The following is a 20,445-nucleotide window of genomic DNA, read 5'->3' as shown; positions in this document are numbered from 1 at the left end:
TTAATTCCATCTGATCTAGTGAGCCATTTAGGATTGCTATTTCTTTGCTGATTTTTTGTTCAGTGGTTCTCAACCTTCTGGCCCTTTAAATACAGTTCCTCATGTTGTGACACAACCATAAAATTATTTTCATTGCTACTTCATAACTGTAATGTTGCTACTCGTATGAATCATAATGTAAATATCTGATATGCAGGATGGTCTTAGGCGACCCCTGTGAAAGGGTCGTTCGACTGCCAAAGGGGTCACAACCCATAGGTTGAAAACCGCTGGTTTAGAGGATTTGTTCAGTGGTGTTAGTGGGGTATTAAAGTCCCCTACTATGACTGTATTGGTGTCAATCTCTCCCCAGAGACATATGAAAACATGCTTAAAGTCGCTAATCATCTGAGAGATGCAAATCAAAACAATGAGATACCATCTCACACCTGTCAGAATGGCTATCATCAACAAATCAACAAAGGACAAGTGCTGGCGAGGATGCGGATGCGGAGAAAAAGGAACCCCTGTGCACTGCTGGTGGGAATGCAGACTGGTACAGCCACTGTGGAGAACTTCACAGTAGGGTCGTTCGACTGCCAAAGGGGTCACAACCCATAGGTTGAAAACCGCTGGTTTAGAGGATTTGTTCAGTGGTGTTAGTGGGGTATTAAAGTCCCCTACTATGACTGTATTGGTGTCAATCTCTCCCCAGAGACATATGAAAACATGCTTAAAGTCGCTAATCATCTGAGAGATGCAAATCAAAACAATGAGATACCATCTCACACCTGTCAGAATGGCTATCATCAACAAATCAACAAAGGACAAGTGCTGGCGAGGATGCGGATGCGGAGAAAAAGGAACCCCTGTGCACTGCTGGTGGGAATGCAGACTGGTACAGCCACTGTGGAGAACTTCACAGTATGAAGTTTTCTGAAAATGTTAAAAATGGAACTACCATTTAACCCAGTAATCCCACTTTTAGGAATATATCCCAAGAAAACAGAAACACCAATCAGAAATGATATATGCACCCCTATGTTCATAGCAGCACAATTTACATAGCTAAGATTTGGAAACAGCTTAAGGGCCCACAGCAGATGAGTGGATTAAAAAACTGTGGTATATCTACATAATGGAATGCTATGCTGCGGTAAAAAAAGAAGGAATTGAGAGCATTATCCTAAGCGAAATAAGCCAGTCAGAGGAGGATAAATATCACATGATCTCACTCATATGTGGGATGTAATGCTCAACATAATTTGATTAACAAGAATAGATGGATCCAGAGACAAATGGGAAAGGGGGGGAGGCGTTAGAAAGCAGCCAAGGGACTTGTATGCATGCATATTAGCATAACCAATGGACACAGACACTGGGCCAGCGGGGGCTTGCCTAAGCTGGGAAGGGATTGGGGAGGGGTGTCAATTGGGGAAAAAGGAGACATATGTAAAACTTTAGACAATAAAATAACAAAAAACAATGAAAACATACTTTTTAAAAAGTGCTTTATTTGTTCCAAAGCACAACCATTCTCTTTCAGGAAGTTGTCTCCTTTATTTTTGACAAAACATTTATGAAGTTCAGGTTAATACTGTTTTGATGGAAGGACTGGGGTACTGGGATCAGGAAGCCACTAAGCAGCGGGCTAGCATTGCAAGTTTCATAACCTCTCTGGATCTGAATTCCATCCTCTGCAAAGTACGAAAAGAACCAGAATGCCCTTTGATAAGATAATTTGCTATATGATTTTACATATGTAGGCCATTGATCATAAGATGTTTATAGGTCAATAGGTCCGTGAAGGTTTGTTGTTTTTGATAGGTTTTCAGTGGAACCTTTTTACTTCTTATGTCAAAGGTGAACAATTACCTGATGCTTCCCTTTGTCAGTGAAAGTAATCTACCATTAGCTTTCAGGCATGATGGTAGATAACTTCACTGACAAAGGGAAGATATATGTATGTATTTTAAAATGTCATATTTATTCTTAATTATTATTCTGATGGAATTATATCTGGTCAAATTTTAATAAGAACAAACATTGCCAAACTTTGCATTTATTAAACAAATAGAACTGATAGAGTAAAAATAAGTTCAGTCATTTCTATGAAAAATCATACAGGCCTGTGAATATATGTCTTTTATGAAAAAGTTTATCTACATTTGTTCAAAGTAAGATTACTCTGAGCTTTTTCTTAGTGAGTAAAATTTCTCTCTTGCTGGCCCCTCTCTTGAGCCCACGGTCTCTCTGGGAGTCCAACACTGCCTAACTGTGACAAAATGCCTCAAGTGCATAAACCACAAACAGTTAACAGTGTTTGGGAGTGCTCTAAAATGGAGTCTCAATATAATGTTTTACTTTAGAGCCAGTAAGGTATTACTATTTCAAAACCTCATGTGCACCTCACCGAGGGCTAAGAAAACCATATTTCAGTTAACACAATATAAAAAGTAAATATTAGGTAGAGAGAAGAAATTTGCTCATAACCCAATATGAAAGGAATGCTCGACCACAAGTATCAGGGGACTTAGGTTCTAGTTTAGCCCAACCCCTAACTCTGTATGACATTGAACAAGACCTATTTCATAAGGTTCAACAGGGAATGAGACAACCCGCATATATAATTTTTCCAAGAGTTTTTACCTAGGGCACTTCTGCAGTGTTTCTAAGGATGGGGAGGTACAGGGTATCCAGTAGGTTTATAATTTTAAGGTGGGAAATTTTAAGTAATATTATCATGTGAAGGAAATTATCCACTGAACATCAGAGAGAAGCAGAGTGGTGGGTTTGGGGGAGAGAAATGTTGTTGCAGGCATTTGGAGAACAAACCTCTTGAGCCAGTGAAAGAGATGTTTAAATGGAGGCAGATTTACAATTATTCTTTTTAAAAATACGACCTTAAATATGAAGGTTTGGAATGCCCTTCTCGGTAAAGAACCCAATGAAACTAAGAATGACTCCAAGCAAAGAGAATGCAAATTGTTTAGGGAAAAAGGGAAGTGATAAATAACCGCTATGGACTCATAAACAACTTTAGGAATGTGGTCTTTACCCTGCAGTTGTATGATTTTTAAAAAACCTGTTTTATGTTATCATTTTCCCTTTTCCAATTCTACTGTATTTTGACACATTGGAGGTCATTAAACATAACCAATGTTCAACAGGCACTAGAATGGAAAGATGGGAGTTTTCATGGGGATCCTTTCCTCCCCGAGGGAATGAAATGTGAACTGGGTTTGGCAAGTAGGTTTTAAGTTATTGCCTTGATATAAAATCACCTCTGAGGATGTCAAATAAACATGACTTGGGATAGAATAACTTTAGATCATTCATTTCGCTGGGAAATGAGCTCTTGCTTGGAGGTAATGTTTTGTGATAAACAATACCAGAGCACATTTAGTTGTCCATAAATTGACGTGCTGATGGATGCCTGACAGTCAAAGAGGGCAAGTTAGCCCTAGCTGGTTTGGCTCAGTGGATAAAGCTTCGGCCTGAGGACTGAAGGGTCCTGGGTTCGATTCCAGTCATGGGCACATGCCCAGGTTGTCGGTTTGGTCCCAGTAGGGGACATGCAGAAGGCAGCCAATCAATGATTCTCTCTCATCATTGATATTTCTATCTCTCTCCCCCTTCCTTCCTCTCTGAAATCAATAAAAATATATTTTTTTTTAAAAAAGAGGGCAAGTTAAAACCCCAAATCATGGATATATGTAAGTATGTTACAGCGTGAATATGCGAAACACAGTTTATCCTTGTATTATTATTTATTAATTATTGCATTATTTTTAATACAGACAACTGTAAACCTACTTTTGCCCCACCCTGTATGAGTATAATGTCTGTGTATAGTGACTAAAATTAAAATATATAATTATAGCAGTGAGAACATATCAATGTCTGCTTTGTATTGGAGATGACCAGTAGAGGTAGTCACTTGTGAGCAAATTGATTTACTCATATCTGGAACTTTGAGTTGGTAACTCTGGTCAAATTGGGAAGTCAGTGATGACAGTACCTGATAGTACCCTTCCCTTATTGATGTCAATTGCTTTGTAATTTCTTTCAATATTTGCAAGTAAAAAATTTTTACTATTGAACATGGAAGTGGAAAAGCCATTTGAAATCGCCCAAATGGATTCCCGTGGCAGAGCAATCTTTGTGTCTCACTCTGTTGATTGAAATGTGTTTTCTTCATAAACAATAACATGAATTTCAAAGTAGGTACTTCTTCCTTTAGAGCAGGGAGAGGAATAATCAAATTGAGCTCCCTCAGAAATCCAGACAAAGTGGAAAGGTTCATTTTTCTTCCCTTTCAAGTGGGAATAGAGTTCACTTCTGGCAACTTTCCTAACACTTTGTATACCTTTGTTCTGTGCAGCTATCTGAAGTCTCTCTGGGATTGGGAGCCTTCTAAGCTTCTAGAAGCAAAATTTTGGTTTCATTTTTTTTTTTGTTAAAAAAAAGAAAGAAAATGCTTTTTTTATTCAAAGAGTATAGATTTCCCTTAGGAACTAACAGAATATCTCTGGCCAAGCCTGATTGGGAATTCATGCTGTATTGAAACTCACTGAGACAAAATGTGACTTTTCTTGAATTATTTATTTGTGTGCAGTACTTTATTGGAATTGTTTGATGTGAACTTGTAATTGCCATTAGAAGGTGAGCCTCAGAGCTCGAGATTTTATTTTCTTTTTGTTTATCTCTGGATGACTTATCTTCTAAAGTAGAGAAAACAATGTTTTATACAATGACATGCTTATTTTTCTTGGAGGAAGCTACCATTTTATTATCTTAAGCATTTATTTATTTTATCAGATTTAAATACATTCTATTAGTTTTATCATGATCCAGTTTTATTTAGGGATTGCAGATTTACTGTAGGTAAAAGGTATGCTTCAAAAGGGGAGAAAGATTGCCCAAATTATATGAAATAAAAGTTGTAACCATCTTAAAATTTAATCACCATATAAACTGTATATCAAAACTCAATATGTGATCTGATGCGTAGCTTTTATCTTTTACTGACATAAAAATGTTTAAAATGTTAACATCAAAACAAATCAGAACAATATGGTCATTTTGATATATATCCAATGTATATTTTCTCAAATGTCTAAGCAAATACTGGTTTTAACATACTTCTGCTTGGAAATAACATTATCAGAAGGATGAATGCTTTCTTCAAGGTGCGTGCTTGGTGTATATATTCCTCCTAGGTGGGCCCTAAGCAGTAACAAAGCCTGGAGTTATGTATTAATACTTAGAATATACTTCAGGTTGACTTGAAAGTGATGAGGGAAACAGATGTTTTGCTTGAAGTTTATATTGTTTCATGCATATCTATGATCTTGTTTCAAAAAGGCAGCTGTCAAAAATTAAAGAAGAAAAACCATCCCTTGCATCCACATCTCCTTCCAAAACAAGGCAAACAAACAAGGAAATAGAAGCTAACTGTTCAGTACAGTTTGGCTACCTTAACAAAGATAGAAATTTCTTGAACTGGTGGGTTAGAGCCAATTTGAAATTGAATGTGTCAATTTTTTTTTTCAGATGCTCAATCTCCAGTTTCATAAAATTCTAGTGCTCTGAATATTTTAGTCATTCTTAATTGCATAATCTTAAAGGGATATTGAATATAGGGATATTATAGCCCTGTGGTTCCCAATAAATTTTGGGTTATGGGACATTTGAAATTGTTATTTTAAAAAATCTATGGGCCTTGTGCTGGCCAGTTTGCTCAGTGGATAGAGTGTCAGCCCACAGATTGAATGGTCCTGGGTTTGATTCTGTTCAAGGCCACGTACCTCGGTTGTAGGCTCAGTCTAGTTTGAGGCATGTGTGGGAGGCAACCAATTTAAGTTTTTTTTCTATTAATGTTCTCTCTCTCTCTCGCTCTCTCTCTCTCTCCCCCCCCGCTTCATTCCATTCTCTCTAAAAAATCTATGGAAAAGTATCCTCTGATGAGGATTAAAAAAAAAAAAAACTTATAAGAATCTATGGGCCGTCTCCCTCGAAAAATACACAAAATTCATTCACAATTCAGAGTGCATGGACTGTCTCTCTCTCTCTCGCTCTCTCTCTCTCTCCCCCCCCGCTTCATTCCATTCTCTCTAAAAAATCTATGGAAAAGTATCCTCTGATGAGGATTAAAAAAAAAAAAAAACTTATAAGAATCTATGGGCCGTCTCCCTCGAAAAATACACAAAATTCATTCACAATTCAGAGTGCATGGACTGCAATAACTTTATCTCTAGATTCTAGAGGTCCACAGATCTTATGTGAAGTATGTTAAGAACTTCTTATATGGTTCAACTTTATATAAATAAAACATTACCATCTGTTTATAAAACACAGCTCCTTAAGTAACTTGCTAATCTTGAGATTAGTCATTATTATTTAGATAAACATCATCTTCCGTCTTCAGACCTATTGTGGAGCACAATGTAATTATTATGGTAAGAGTGTTGGATAAATTTACAAATGTGACACGTTCATTTGCCAAATGTTTATTAAGCACTGGCTATGTGCCAAGTGTTGGTCAATGGGCTGAAAATGCAAAGATAAAGAAAACCAGATATAGAAGAAAAAACACATGCTCTGGAGTCCGACATGAGTCTACATCTTGGCTTTATTTTACTAGTTAGTTCTGATCATTTTATATATCCACATACATCTATAAAATATATATGGATACATTCATTTTTATATATTTATACATGTGTATACGTATATGTAAATAAATTATAAATTATATGTTCTTTAACATACATTTTACATATTTTTTTTCCCTCCTTAATGAGCTGCCATTGCAGCATTTAATTAAAACTGTGGGAGACTCCCAGGTACATGGCTGGCAGGGGTGTGGCAGGCATTTGTTTGTCAGGCCTGGGGGGAGAGGGCCGGGGAGGGGGTGTTCCTCAGAAGCTGGGCACGGCCGCCCCCACCCCAGCTCCTTTCCTGCAAGGCCACATATCAGACTCCTGGTTCCCCTCATCCTTGTCGTCACCCTCATCACTGTGGGAAGTGCCACACTCTACCTGGTCCCAAGATCTGTCGGGCAGCACAAAGCGAAGGGCTTGCCTCTCTGAGCCTCAATTTCCCATCTGGAAAATTAGGGGCTGGGTTCTCCTTCAAGGGGTGCTGGGGTCCAACCCCAGCAGGTCCAGGGGTCCCCAAAGGTGTGGACAGAGTCAGCGAAGAAGTAATGACACGGAGACAGCGTTCAGTTGATCAGCAGCCTTGCCAGGATCTCTAGCCACAATCTCCAGCCCGGTTCTGTGTCCATGTTCTCTTGCTAGGTTCTCCAGCCAGGTTCTCCAGGTTCTCCAGGCAGGTTCTGTAGCCATGTTCTCTCGCTAGGTTCTCCAGCCAGGTTCGGTTTAGGTTCTCCAGCCAGGTTCGGTCGCCAGGTTGTGTACCCGGGTTCTTCAGCCAGGTTCTGTCTAGGTTCTCCAACCAAGTTCTGTAGCCAGGTTCTGTCCAGGATCTTTTGCCATGTTCTCTCCAGCGAAGTTCTTCTGTCTCTCGGTTCTGTCTTCTAAGTTCTCAATTTACATATTTTTAAAAATACATTTATTTACATATAAATTTTGTAGAAAATATGTTATATTAATATATATTGACTTGTAGAACATAATTATATAATTTCATATATATGTGAAACTAAATATATATATGTATATATGAAATGATATGATATAATATATATTCCAAGGCTATAAAGATTAAATTACAGGTAAAAACATAGGGAGAGAATTATAATGATTTATTGCACTTGATATACATTTGCTGCTTGATGAATATATTTTTCTCTCTCTTTTTTTACACATGAAGTAATCTAGCAATGAGACAAACACACTTGGAGATTAAGAATTATAGTTTGATGAGTGCTAGAAGATAAGAACGGACACAGATAAACACAAAGAAGGAAATGCCTAACTCCACCTTGGGGAATGCTGAGCCAAGCTGTTTGAACTAGGATGAAACTCTGAGAAATAGGATTTTCTAAATTAAAAGGGAATAGACAGAGACATTTGAGGCATAAGAAATGATGTTAAAGTGTACAAAACTGTGGAGATCTTCAAAGTCAAAATGTTTGTATAGTTGGATAGGTAGGAATGAGGATTAGGGAGGGAAGATATGATACTAAAAACAGGATGGTCAAGATATGAAGTGCCATTATGTCACATTAGAGGATTTTCATTGTCTTTTAGGGACACAAAGGCCACTAAATATATGTCAATGAGAGTAAAATATGCATTTGAGTTGAATAGACTTGGGAATATTACCTGAGTATCAGTTTTTAATTTGTAAAAAGGGAATAATAATAGTACATTGTATAGAGTCAACCCTTTAAAAAATGTTTCTACTGATTTCAGAGAAAGGAAGGGAGATGGAGAGAGAGAGATAGAAACATCAATGATGAGAAAGAATCATTGATCTGCTGCCTCCTGTATGCCCCCTACTGGGGATGGAGCCTGTAACCTGGGCATTTGCCCTCACCAGGCCTTCTGGTTCATGGGTCAACACTCAGCCACTGAGCCACACAACCAGACATCCCTTAAACAATGGGGGTTAGGAGCTCCAACCTCCCACAGAGTCAGAATCCCAGTATAACATTGACTCCTCAGAAACTTATCGGCAGTGGTCCCTTGGTATTCTTAGAGACTCCAGAAACCCCCGTGGATACCAAAATCCATGGCATGGAACAATGCATACAGTCAGCCCTCTGCATCTGCAGGCTCCTAACTGAGGATGGAAAATACTGGTTTTGATATGTGATTTGTTGAATCTGTGCACATGGAACCCAGGGACATGAGGTCTGATTGAATATTGAAAAAAATCCACGTGTCAGTGGACCTGCCCAGTTTAAACCCGTGTTGTTGAAGAGTCATCTATATAGGGTTATTTTATGAGATTTCATATGGTAAAGCAAGTGAGCCTTCTTGTTGAATGCCTGGAGTATGGTTAGAATTCAATAAATTAACCATTGGTTGAATGCCTGGAGTATGGTTAGAATTCAATAAATATTAACCATCGTAGGGAAAAATATCTCATAAAATTAAGCATTGCCCCATTTCATTTGGCACTTCCTCTATGAGATTCTTGGCATATTCATTCAGAGTTATACTACTGCTTCGGGAAAAATTAAAATTCTTATGAAACAAATGTCTTTAAAATAGGCTCTTAGAGATGATTGAGACAGTAGTTTATAAACCGTCTTTTAACATACAAGGATTTTGTTAGGAGAAGGAAGACTCATGGAAATCAAGCAAAGAAGCCTCTGAACAATGCAGGAGATAAAGCCTACTTCTGAGCAAAAGGTTGGAATGAAGATAAAGGAAGACTTTATGACTTAGTCCTAGCGTCCAGGCTAGATGAACTTCAGGCAGGCTTCGGGAAGGTAGACAAGAATTGGATGGATGTGTGTCTTTAGGGAATCCCTCTGGGTCTGCTAAGGGATCTGGGGAGAGTGAATTCAGTAGCAGCAGGACTGTCAGTATCTTCTGGTTCCAGCTCCAGAGAGTCACATGAAAGATCATCTGATGTCTTGAAGCTTTTTTGCTCATGAAGTGAGCACTGAGTGTGTCCTGTGCTGAGGAGTCATCTAGTTGAACTTGTTGCAGCAAGCATGTCAAACTCAAAGGCTAACATGGGCAAATAAACAAGGTTTAAGTGTATGTGGGCCGCAATAAACAAAAATTTCAATTTTCATAGAAACGTAGGTTTGTTTCGATAGAGACATGTTGAATACAAAGGGCTGAAATAAATGAGTAATCATTAGCATAAAATAATAGAACATTTTAATAAAAATTAATGTTTTTTCTTGAACATTAACTCACAAGACACTGAATAACTGCAAAAATTAATAAGTGTAATGCAAATAAACTGATTTTTCTTGTTTTCCCAAAGCGAAATATTTCCTGTTGTGCACACCAAACAAGTCAGTCCAAGACTAATGACATGGCAATTGGCTGCTAAAATATTCACTGCTAGTATTAGTGGAGAGAAATGGTGCACCTGCATGTAAGGCGTTAAGGGAAATGAATGCAACATGATTATAGTAATCAGTCATTAGGGAACATTGCAGTTTGTTATTAATAATTATGTATAACATAATATTGTAAAAATTAAGTTATGAAATTTTTATTAAAAAGTTTCTTACATACCATTATATTGGCTGGGCCGCAAAAATAGATGTTTGGGGCTGTATGTGGCCCGCGGGCCGCCAGTTTGACATGCTTGTGTTACAGTCTCAGTGGAGGTTCTTCCATCAGTAGCTCTCTGAGTTGTCCTCCGGGAATCTTCCCATCCAAAGTTCCTGTGTGACCTTCCCAAATCCCATTTTAACTGCACTGCACACATATTTCCCTTTCTAATGGTCCCAGTACACTTGCAACTCCCAGGACTGATGGTAGACTTCCTGACATGGAAGTTATTTTGTTGGTACAGAAAGAAAAGCCCCAGCCTCCACAGCGGGCTGACACACGTCCCCTTCCGCCATTACTATAATGTCAAGAATCTCTTTGGCTTTAGTATATTAGCATAGAAGCATGTTAGCAGAGTGAGGAAAAATCCTGGCTCAGAGGCAGGATTTTTAGTGGCAAATATACATGAGGCAGGTATATTTTAGTGATAAAACTGCTAATAGGCCTTTGTTTCTTTTAGTTACGGTTGTGTCCTCAGTGCCAAGCAGAGGAATTGATATATTGTGGGTTATTTGAGTCTGGGGTCTAATGCCTTCTTTCCTCTTCAATTATGGGAAGATAGACCACATGTTAGTAAACATCCCTAAATCTAGGCTTCTTATCCATAAATAATGCTACCAATTTTCACCCTGTTGTAAATTTTTAATGAGGTTATGTATGACAAAAGCTGACTTACTGTTATATTATTTCTAGAGGCCTGGTGCACGAATTCATGTACCAGTAGGGTCCCTCGGCCTGGCCTGTGGGATCAAGCTGAAACAAGCTCTCCGACATCCCCTGACGGGACCTGGATTGCGAGAGGGTGAAAGCCAGGCTGAAGGACCCCACCAGAGCACTATTAGGGCTAGGGAGGGATGCGGGATGTTGGCTGACTGGAGAGGGACTACAGGAGGGCTCCAGTATGTATACAGCCCATCTCACTCAGTACTGATCAGCCAGACCCCAGCAGCAAGCTAACCTACTGGTCAGAGTATCTGCCTCCTGGTGGTCAGTGCATATCATAGCAAGCGGTTGAGCGGCCTTAGGATATCATTAGCATATGACGCTTTTTTTTTTATCCTCACCTAAGGATATTTTCCCATTGATTTTTAAGGTGAGTAGAAGAGAGAGGGAAAGACAGAGAGAAACATCAATGTGAGAGAAACACATTGATTGGGTGCCTCCTGCACAAGCCATGACCAGGGGAGGAGCCTGCAACCAAGGTACCCTTAACCGGAATCAAACCCAGGACCATTCAATCCACCGGCCAATGCTCTATCCACTGAGCAAAACCAGCTAGTGCAGCATATTACTCTTTGATTGGATGAACGGATGACTGGACACTTAGCATATTAGGCTTTTATTATATAAGATTATCACTACTATGACTACTACTATCTACACTAATAAAAGAGAAATATGCAAATTGACTATACCTTCATTACGCCCCACAGCCAATCAGGAGTGAGTATGTAAATTACCTCCACCTTTGTCGGGTTAATTTGCATACACAGGCGCTGAGTGACCAGGGGTAAGACAGCTGCATGGGTCCTGGGATGGTTGTCCTTAGGACCCAGACCATTCTGAGCCTGTAGTCCCATGCATAGGCCCAGTGTGGCCAGGGTCCCAGAACAACTCCGGCCACTCGGGGACTACACGCGCAGGTGCCAAGCGACTGGGAACGGGGAGGGAATATCCCTGGGACCCACGCACTCTGAGCCAGTGTGTGCGCAAGTGGCCGGGGGTGGGGCAGGAATGGCCCCCGCAGCAAGTGAGCAGACAGCAGGGCCCTGCTTACCCCTGGCCGTGGCAGCAAGGGGCAAGCGATCCCTCGCAGGGCCCCCACAGAGAGCAGACACCAGGGCCCCACCTAAAGCAGACACCAGGGCCCCCACAGAGAGTAGACAGTAAGGCCTGTAGTGGCATCAAGCAGGCAGGTCCTCAGCAGAGAACCACGGGGAGCAGGCCACGGGGGAGTGAGGCCACGAAGTTTCAATCGCACTGTACATGCACGCCTGCACGTGGTATTTTGTGGAAGAGCCACACTCAAGGAGCCGCAGTTTGCCAACTACTGGTCTAACCTCACCGAGGCTCTTATTTCTGAAGTCGTGGCTGGGATGGTGGAGATTTATAATACTCTTCTTTAATCATCAATCATATTTTCATTAAAGCCTAGTCATTTCTTTGAGAGCATATACTCTTAATAGGGGAAGTGTTTTGCTTGTGTGTTCTTAAGTGTGATAAAGGAGTCATTAACTTGACTATTTGAGCATGCAGATTTAGTGCACTTATTTATTTTGTGGATAAAACAAAGTCCGCTTTCCTTTGATGTTTAACTAGTAGTGTAACATGATACAATTTGAAAGTAGCTTTTTGTACCAAACAACTTTGACTATAAGAAAATCCCTATTTTCATTATATGGAATGGATTTTATGAATGCTTACTAAACAGATATTTTATGATGCTCCAAATGTTGGATCATTTAAATATACATATATTTTATTGATTTTTTTTGAGGGAAACAAGAGCTTTTTAAATTTTAGATCACTGGCTTTTGGAAATTTTATATGGAAAATAATGTTACTATAAAATGCAGTGTATATTTTGAAATCCTTAACTCATACTAAACATTTTACTATTGCAGTTACTGGTAGTCATTTGAAATTTTGAGAAACCTACAATAGAATAATAATTTTACTCAGTTTATTCTTAAAAGGTGATAGAATAATGGCAAATATACTGTGTAGCTTTATTTATTGTTTAAACAGTTGTCCATCTAATGAATTATCATCAGATAATATTGTCTATGGCTATTTCAAAATCTCAACCAATCACATATTTCTGACTTCATTTTAATGGATTTTAGTTTCAGTTCTTTCCAAGAGTATTAGGTTTAATGTCATTCATACACTTCCTATGAATATTATATTCCCTATAAATCAATTTTTTTGAACCAGAGGCAAAAGGGGGAAGTCCTAAAATCCCGTTTTTTTCCTAAGCATTTGATTTCTTGCTTACCCCCACCTTGGCTTAGCTCTTTGCAGATGTTGCTAATCGTAACTGAATAATAAGAGATTTGGAATTTCTATTTACTCTATTCTCTTCTATGATGGTGGCTTATTTAGAGTTAGAAAGTGAGACCCACTGTTTGTTACATTATTATCACTAATTCTCAATGATATTTTAATTGCTTTAATTTCTGTTCTGAATGTGGAGTCTGGGATGTGTGCCAGAAGTTCTTTCTTTGAAAATAATAATAAAAAATGCATCCAGGTTTTGATTTTGCAAACATGTCCCTTGTTTGATGGTTCACTGCATGAAATGTTAGTGAATTATATGTTTTGTTATCTTCAATTTTACTGTAAATTCTAACTATAGAGGCCTTGTTGGAAAAAATTATTGAGGTGACTAGTGATAATTCAATAAGAGCTAAATGTAACATTTTCAAAAATTACTTTTCCCAATTTATATTTTAAATTATATCTTTTGTTTTTAGGTCTTGCTGGTAAATTGTCTCACAGTGAATAGCAAGTTCAACATGAGGATGAAGCTTCCAGTCTATATATTTGATTTTCTCATTGACAGAGGATAAGCTCTTGTGTTAATTAATATTTATCTTTGTTTATTTTAAAATAGAAACTTTATCATAAAAATGTATTTCACAGGCAGTGAAAATGTATTTCACAGGCAGTGGAGTTGTCAACCTTATATATTTTGTAAGTTATATAAACTGATTTCAAAAGAAATAATGTCATATTTACATCTCATTTTCCCAAGCAAAAGTGTTTCTGAAAATCTCTCTCTTAATTAGACTGTATAGTATCATATCTAGTCTTCATGGATTTGGGGGCTCTTTTGGGAATTGTTTTAAACCAAGGACAGGAGAAAAATCACAGATCAGACTTAGGAACCATTTTTAGAACCACATCTTTAAGGCAGAATAAGTGCTTTTTAATATAATTTCAATAAGGTATATTTTCTATATCATATAATTCACCCATTGCAAGTATACAATTGAATAATTTTTAAGTAAATTTATAAGTTGTGCAACCATCACAGTAAATAAGAACCTCCAATAAACTTCATGTCCCTCTGGCTTCCCACATGTAACATCTATTATTTGCCTCTATAGGTTTGCCTTTTCTGGACATTTCATATAAAATTAATAATATATGTTCTCTTTTGTTTGGCTTCTTTTACTCAGTACAATGTTTTTGAGGTTTGTTCATGGTATAGTATGTGTCAGAGGTTTTTTTCTTTCTTTTATTTATTGCTAAATAGTATGCCATTGCATGGAAATACCACTTTCTCTAAGACATCATTTTAGAGATATTTAAGCTGTTTCTAATTTTTGTCTATTGTGAATAGGGCTGTTAAGAACATTTGTGTGCAAGTCTTTATGTGGATATATATTTTCATTTTTCAATACCTAAGAGTGGGATTCCTGATTTATATGGCAAATATATGTTTATCTTTTTAGGAAACTCTCAAACTGTTTTCTACAGTGGCCACACCATTTTATTGTGCCACTAGCAATGTATGAAGGGGTCTCATTTCTCACATTCATTTATTTTTGTATGTGAATTTTATTATAGCCATTCTAGTCAATATTAAATGGTATCTAATTATGATTTTGATTTGCATTTCCTAATGACTAGTGATGTTGGACACCTTTTCTTATACTTGTTAGCCACTTTTATAATCTTCAAATGTACTGGTATATTCAAGTCTTATGCCTACTTTTGTTGGGTTGTTTACTTTCTTAATATTGAGGTATTAACATTCTCTGTATATTCAAGATATCAGCCCTTTACCAGATATAAATTTTAAGAAGTCCATTCTTCTGTTGCTTATCTTTAAATTTCTTAAATAATGTATTTTGAAGCACAGATGTAATGAATTTTAATGAGATCAAATTATCATTTTAAACAACTGTATGTACTGTGATTTGGGTGTCATATCTAAGAAATTTTTGCTTACCCCAGGGTCTTAAAATTTTTCTCCTGTATCAGATTTCTATGACTTGTACCAAATTTCCACAAATTTAGTGGCTTAAAACAGCATAAATTTATTATATTAACGTTTTGTAATTCTAAATTCGGAAATGTGTCTAAAAGCCAGGTGTTGGCAGGGCAGTGTTCCTTCTGAAGTTTCCAGGGGAGAATATATTAGCTTGTCTTTTCCAGCTTTCAGAAGTTGCCTATATTCCATTGCTTGTGTCCCTCTTCCTAAATTTTCAAAGCCACAATCATCAGGTTCTCACATTACATCTCTCTGCTCTAACTCTGACTCCTCCATCTTGCTCTCTCTTCTGCTTTTAAACTTCCAGTGGTTACATTGGGCCTTCCTGGATAGCTGAGAATATATGTCTTTATTTTAAGGTCGAGTGATTAGCAATCTTGATTCCATCTGCAAAGTTAATACCTCCTTGTCTCACACCTGGGTATATTTATAGGTTCTTGGGAGTAGGAAATTGACATCTTTGTGGCCATTATTATGCCTACCATTTGGATTAGACTTTCTGTGTCATATCTAAAAACTTGTTGCCTAACCCAAGATCCAGAAGATATTCTCCTATGTTATCTTCCAAAAGTTGTATTATTTTAGCTCTTTTATTTAAGTCTATAATAAATTTTGAGTTAATTTTTATGTGTAGTGTGAGATAAGAGTCTAAGTTCATATTATAATGAATGCACAATAGTCCCCTCACTATTTCTTAAAATGTTAATTGTTCCCGTAATTAATGTTCTTGATATCTTTGTCAATAACCAATTAACTATAAACATAAGGTTTTATTTCTAGATTTTCAATTTTGTTCCACTGATGTGCATGTTTATTCTTTTGCCAATACCATTCTCTCTTTATAACTATAGCTTTACATTAAGTTTAAAATTAGTAAGTGAAATTCTCCTAGTTTTGTTCCTTTATTCCTAGACATTTTTTTTTTTTTTTTTTTTGCTATTTCAGGCTTTTATAATCTCATATACATTTTCGGTCCAATTTCCATCTTATGTAAAATACTGTTGGCATTTTGATAGGGTGTGTATTGAATCTATATATCAACTGAGAATAATTGTTATGTTAACAATACTGAATCTTTGAATCCATGAATATGAAATGATTCAATTAGGTAGATATTCTTTAATTAAGTTTCTTAACATCATTCTATTCCCATCTTAAAATTCTTACACTACTTTTGTTAAATTTATCTAAGTAGCTTATTCATTTTTTGCTATTATGAAAGGAACTACAGAATAAATATACTTTTGATAAAATAAAATACTAAAAAAATTCAAAATATGAAGTTGCATTTAACTAAATGAATGTATCTATGCATCCATAGAGATGCTTTTTAAGTAGTTTGAGCAGTTAATTGGTTACCTATATAGTGTGAAAATAATTAAATTTTCTATAGTCCAGCAATTAAAGAATATTTTCTGCAAGAATTGGTGAAACTTGAGAAAAGAGTTTTATATTTAAGAAAAAAATCAGGGCGTTAAAGCATACTACATTTCCCTCTTGGATACTCATTATGCACTTAGCATATTAAAGGCTCAGAAACCCATTATAGTTTGCTTAGCTATGTTTTTGTACATTTATTAATATCATAAGGAACTCTAGTGTACTCTAGAACATAATTTAGGAAATTCTGGGTTAGCAGCGTGTAGTTTACACAGCTCTCTCACAAGTATGATAATTGACGATTACTTGTGAGAGCAGATGTGGCTATTGTCATAACACAAAGACCAACTAATCCAAAGCAAGTATCTGGTGATTGCTGGAGCCAGGGCCTCCATCCAGGCCTTCCGCTTCCAAATACCATGCACTCTGAGAGAAAGCTGGTTCTTGGCTATAGTATCAATCAATGAGGTAATGAAGGAGAAGTCACTAGCTGAAATGTATATATCCTGGATCAGCAGAATATTTTTGAAAATGAGTCATCAGGTACTTTTTGTTCTGTTTGTTTATTTACATTAAATCTGTTCTCAGATCAAACTTGCTAAAACAGAACATGCTAACATTTGGAACCAGAGAACTGATAAACATTAAAATGGGCAATCATCTACATATATTGACATAATTCCAATAAATTTAGTGAAGCATTATAGAATTAGGAAGGAGATATTTGCCCTTGAAAAATAGTAATCACTTTATTTAGTTCATTAATTTCCTGCATATTCATGCAGTGCCTGCTGTGTGCCAGGCATTGTTGTAGGAGCTTGGATTATTATTTTTCCTTTAAACATATTTTATTGATTTTTTACAGAGAGGAAGGGAGAGGGATAAAGAGTTAGAAACATCAATGAGAGAGAAACATCGATCAGCTGCCTCCTGCACAACCCCTACTGGGGATGTGCCTGCAACCAAGGTACATGCCCTTGACCGGAATCGAACCTGTGACCTTTCAGTCCCGAGGCCGATGCTCTCTATCCACTGAGCCCAACCGGTTAGGGCAAGGAGCTTGGCTTATTACTGAGCAAAACAAAATCCCTTCCCTGTAGAGCATAAATTTTCATAATAAACAAATCATTAGGTAAAAAGTAAATATAACAAGTCAAATACATTCTATGTGTAAAGAAAATAAGTGCTGGGCGTAAAAATAGGAAGTCGAACAGGGTGTAGGGGAAGAGGATGTCACAGAAAGGATAGGTATGAAATTAACAATGGCAGAATGACAGATAATAGATAGAGACATCTATTTTATGTGTATATTTTAATCCATATCTGATGCCTTGCAGATACTTATTACTAAGAGAAGGTGAACAGGTTTAAATTATCTAAAGTTTGAAAAAGATGTTGCCACGACGGTGTCACAGTTATTTGAAAAAATAATAATATTTCCTTTTTTTTAAATTCAGATGTTGAAGGCAGTGGTATTGTGTATATTTTTTGTGCTTTCTCCTTTTATTTAATCAATGGAATTTGACAGGATGTTTGGGTTTATGGATATTATGTTTTAATTCCTGAGATGATACTAGGAAACTAAGTATGATTTTTTAATTCTTTTAAATATCAGTGTTTCCTCAAGAGGTAAAACCTAAGGCAATAGGGTAGTAGCTCTCAAGAGCATCAAGTTAAGAAGAACTCATGAACCCCATGAATCAAATATGGACAGAGAAAATAAAGTATACAATGAGAAATAAGAGAAATAACTGCCTTTCTGATGTTCAATCTGGTCTTTTTTTAAATTTTTCCATATGAGAAAAATGAGTTTTATTTTAGAACATAAAATTCAGGTCACATAGGGTATTAAAATATAATAGCTTGCTTTATTCTAAGAACTGAATGGATGAGATAGATTAATTGGCCCACTTCAATATGTTGGTTCTTGGACTTTTACATATTAAAATTCTCCCTTATAAGGTCCTGATGTTCATGGGTAAATATAATCAAATGAAAATATCATGTAACAAAATAAAAATTGAGTTGCATCCCAAAATAATATTTGCCTCATCTAGGATTTATTCATCCATTCATCCATTCATCCATAATCCATTCATCCATTCATCCATTCATTCATTCTTTTATTATAGATTTGTCTGTTGAGAACTTTATGCTAGACTCAGTATAAAGTGCTGAAATTAAAATATGACCAAAGCATGGTCATCTATAATAATAAAAGCATAATATGCTAATTAGACCAGATGTCCTTCCTGATGAAGTTGGGGCTGCGAGTCAAGCCTGGATCCTAGGTGCCTGCTGGAGGCTGGAGGGAGGCCTGGGTCCCGTATGCCAGGGGGAAGCAGGTGCCAGCAGCTGGGTGAAGGAAGACCTACTCTTGCATGAATTTCATGCATCGGGCCTCTAATAATGATATAGATATGTGTTATGGACTGAATGTTTGTTTTCCTTCAACATTCATATGTTGAAAAACCTGACTCTCAATGCAACTGCATTTGGAGACAGGGCCTCTGAGTAGGTAATTAAAGGTTAAATAAATGTGGTCATAAAGGTAGGGTCTTTATTTGATTGGGCTGGTGCCCTTATAAGAAGAAGAAAATTCACTAAAGCACTCTCTGCCATGTGAGGACACAGAGAGTGCTCTGATGGCACCTTAATCCTGGAGATCTAGCTTCCAGGACTGAGAGGAGATACGTTTCTGTCTAAGTCTCTCAGTCTGTGGCATTTAGTTACGGCTTCCCAAATGGACTAATACAATGTGCGAACAAAATATTACTATCCATTGTAGTGAGTTCCATGACAGAAGTCTGTAGGAGAGGAAGTGATTGATGCAAATGCTTCAGAAAGGAGAAGACATTTGAACTGCTTCTTAAAGAGTGGATAGGGATGTACTAGGTAGTGGTCATAGCTCTGCAACTGTGAAAAGTTCTTGGCATTTGCTGAATGCTTGCTTTCCTATTACAAAGCTCTTCCTTCTAAACCTTTCTCTCAGAACATCCCTGTACTCAATGGATAGCCTTGGTGAGTGATATTAATTGGTTTGCATGGATGTTGCTGCTCCCCACCGACTCCGCCATTCCAGGCTTGCTTCAGTTCTCCATTCCTCTAACCTCAATTCATGGTGCCTATATTCTCTTTAGCATCCTGTTAGTTTCTGTGGATGTGTCTTAGGGAATGGGGTTTTAAAGCCTCTTTTAAAATCTCCAATTGGATGTCAGTATGGAAACAGCGCCTCTTTAGGCAGAAAACAAGGGCACCAAAGCAAATGTTGGCGCCATAAGCATTCTTGGAAACAGTAGCTCAGAAACATCCCCTTTTGGTCATTTTCTGCCAAAATAAGTGGCAGCCTGTCCGTGTTAATATCTTACTCAGTGCTTCTACTGCTTACAGGAGTGAGGAATGTTTAGCCCTAGGGCCACATAGGCCTGCAAAATCATTGGGTCTAGCCCTGCCAAGGCATTAGGGATGAGTTAGTTAAATGTTTGACCAAATATAGCAGGCCAATTTTTAAGTTGATAATTTTGTATGGCCCGCGAATGATGTTATAAATATCTAAATGGCCCTTGGCAGAAAAAAAGTTTCCCCCATCCCCGGGCAACACATTATAGATATTCATGTCTACCTCATCCATTGGACTGTGAGCTTCTTTGTGCATATGATATTTCATTTCTTCCCTTTCTACTACTGGCTCTCATTCACTCATTCCCTCCATCAGTCATTCATTCACCTAATATATCTGTACTTAGTGCCTACAGCATACAGTCACTGTCCAGGCACTAGTGGTGCATCAGTGAATGAGGCTTTTGAAGTGCTTGTTCTCAGCAAGGTGGTTGTGCATTAGAAATAAGGGGGTGGGGGCAGTCAGTAAAC

Source organism: Myotis davidii, unplaced genomic scaffold (genome assembly GCF_000327345.1).
Source record: "Myotis davidii unplaced genomic scaffold, ASM32734v1 scaffold204, whole genome shotgun sequence".
NCBI classification, from domain to species: Eukaryota; Metazoa; Chordata; class Mammalia; order Chiroptera; family Vespertilionidae; genus Myotis; species Myotis davidii.
This window is presented reverse-complemented; position numbering follows the sequence as displayed.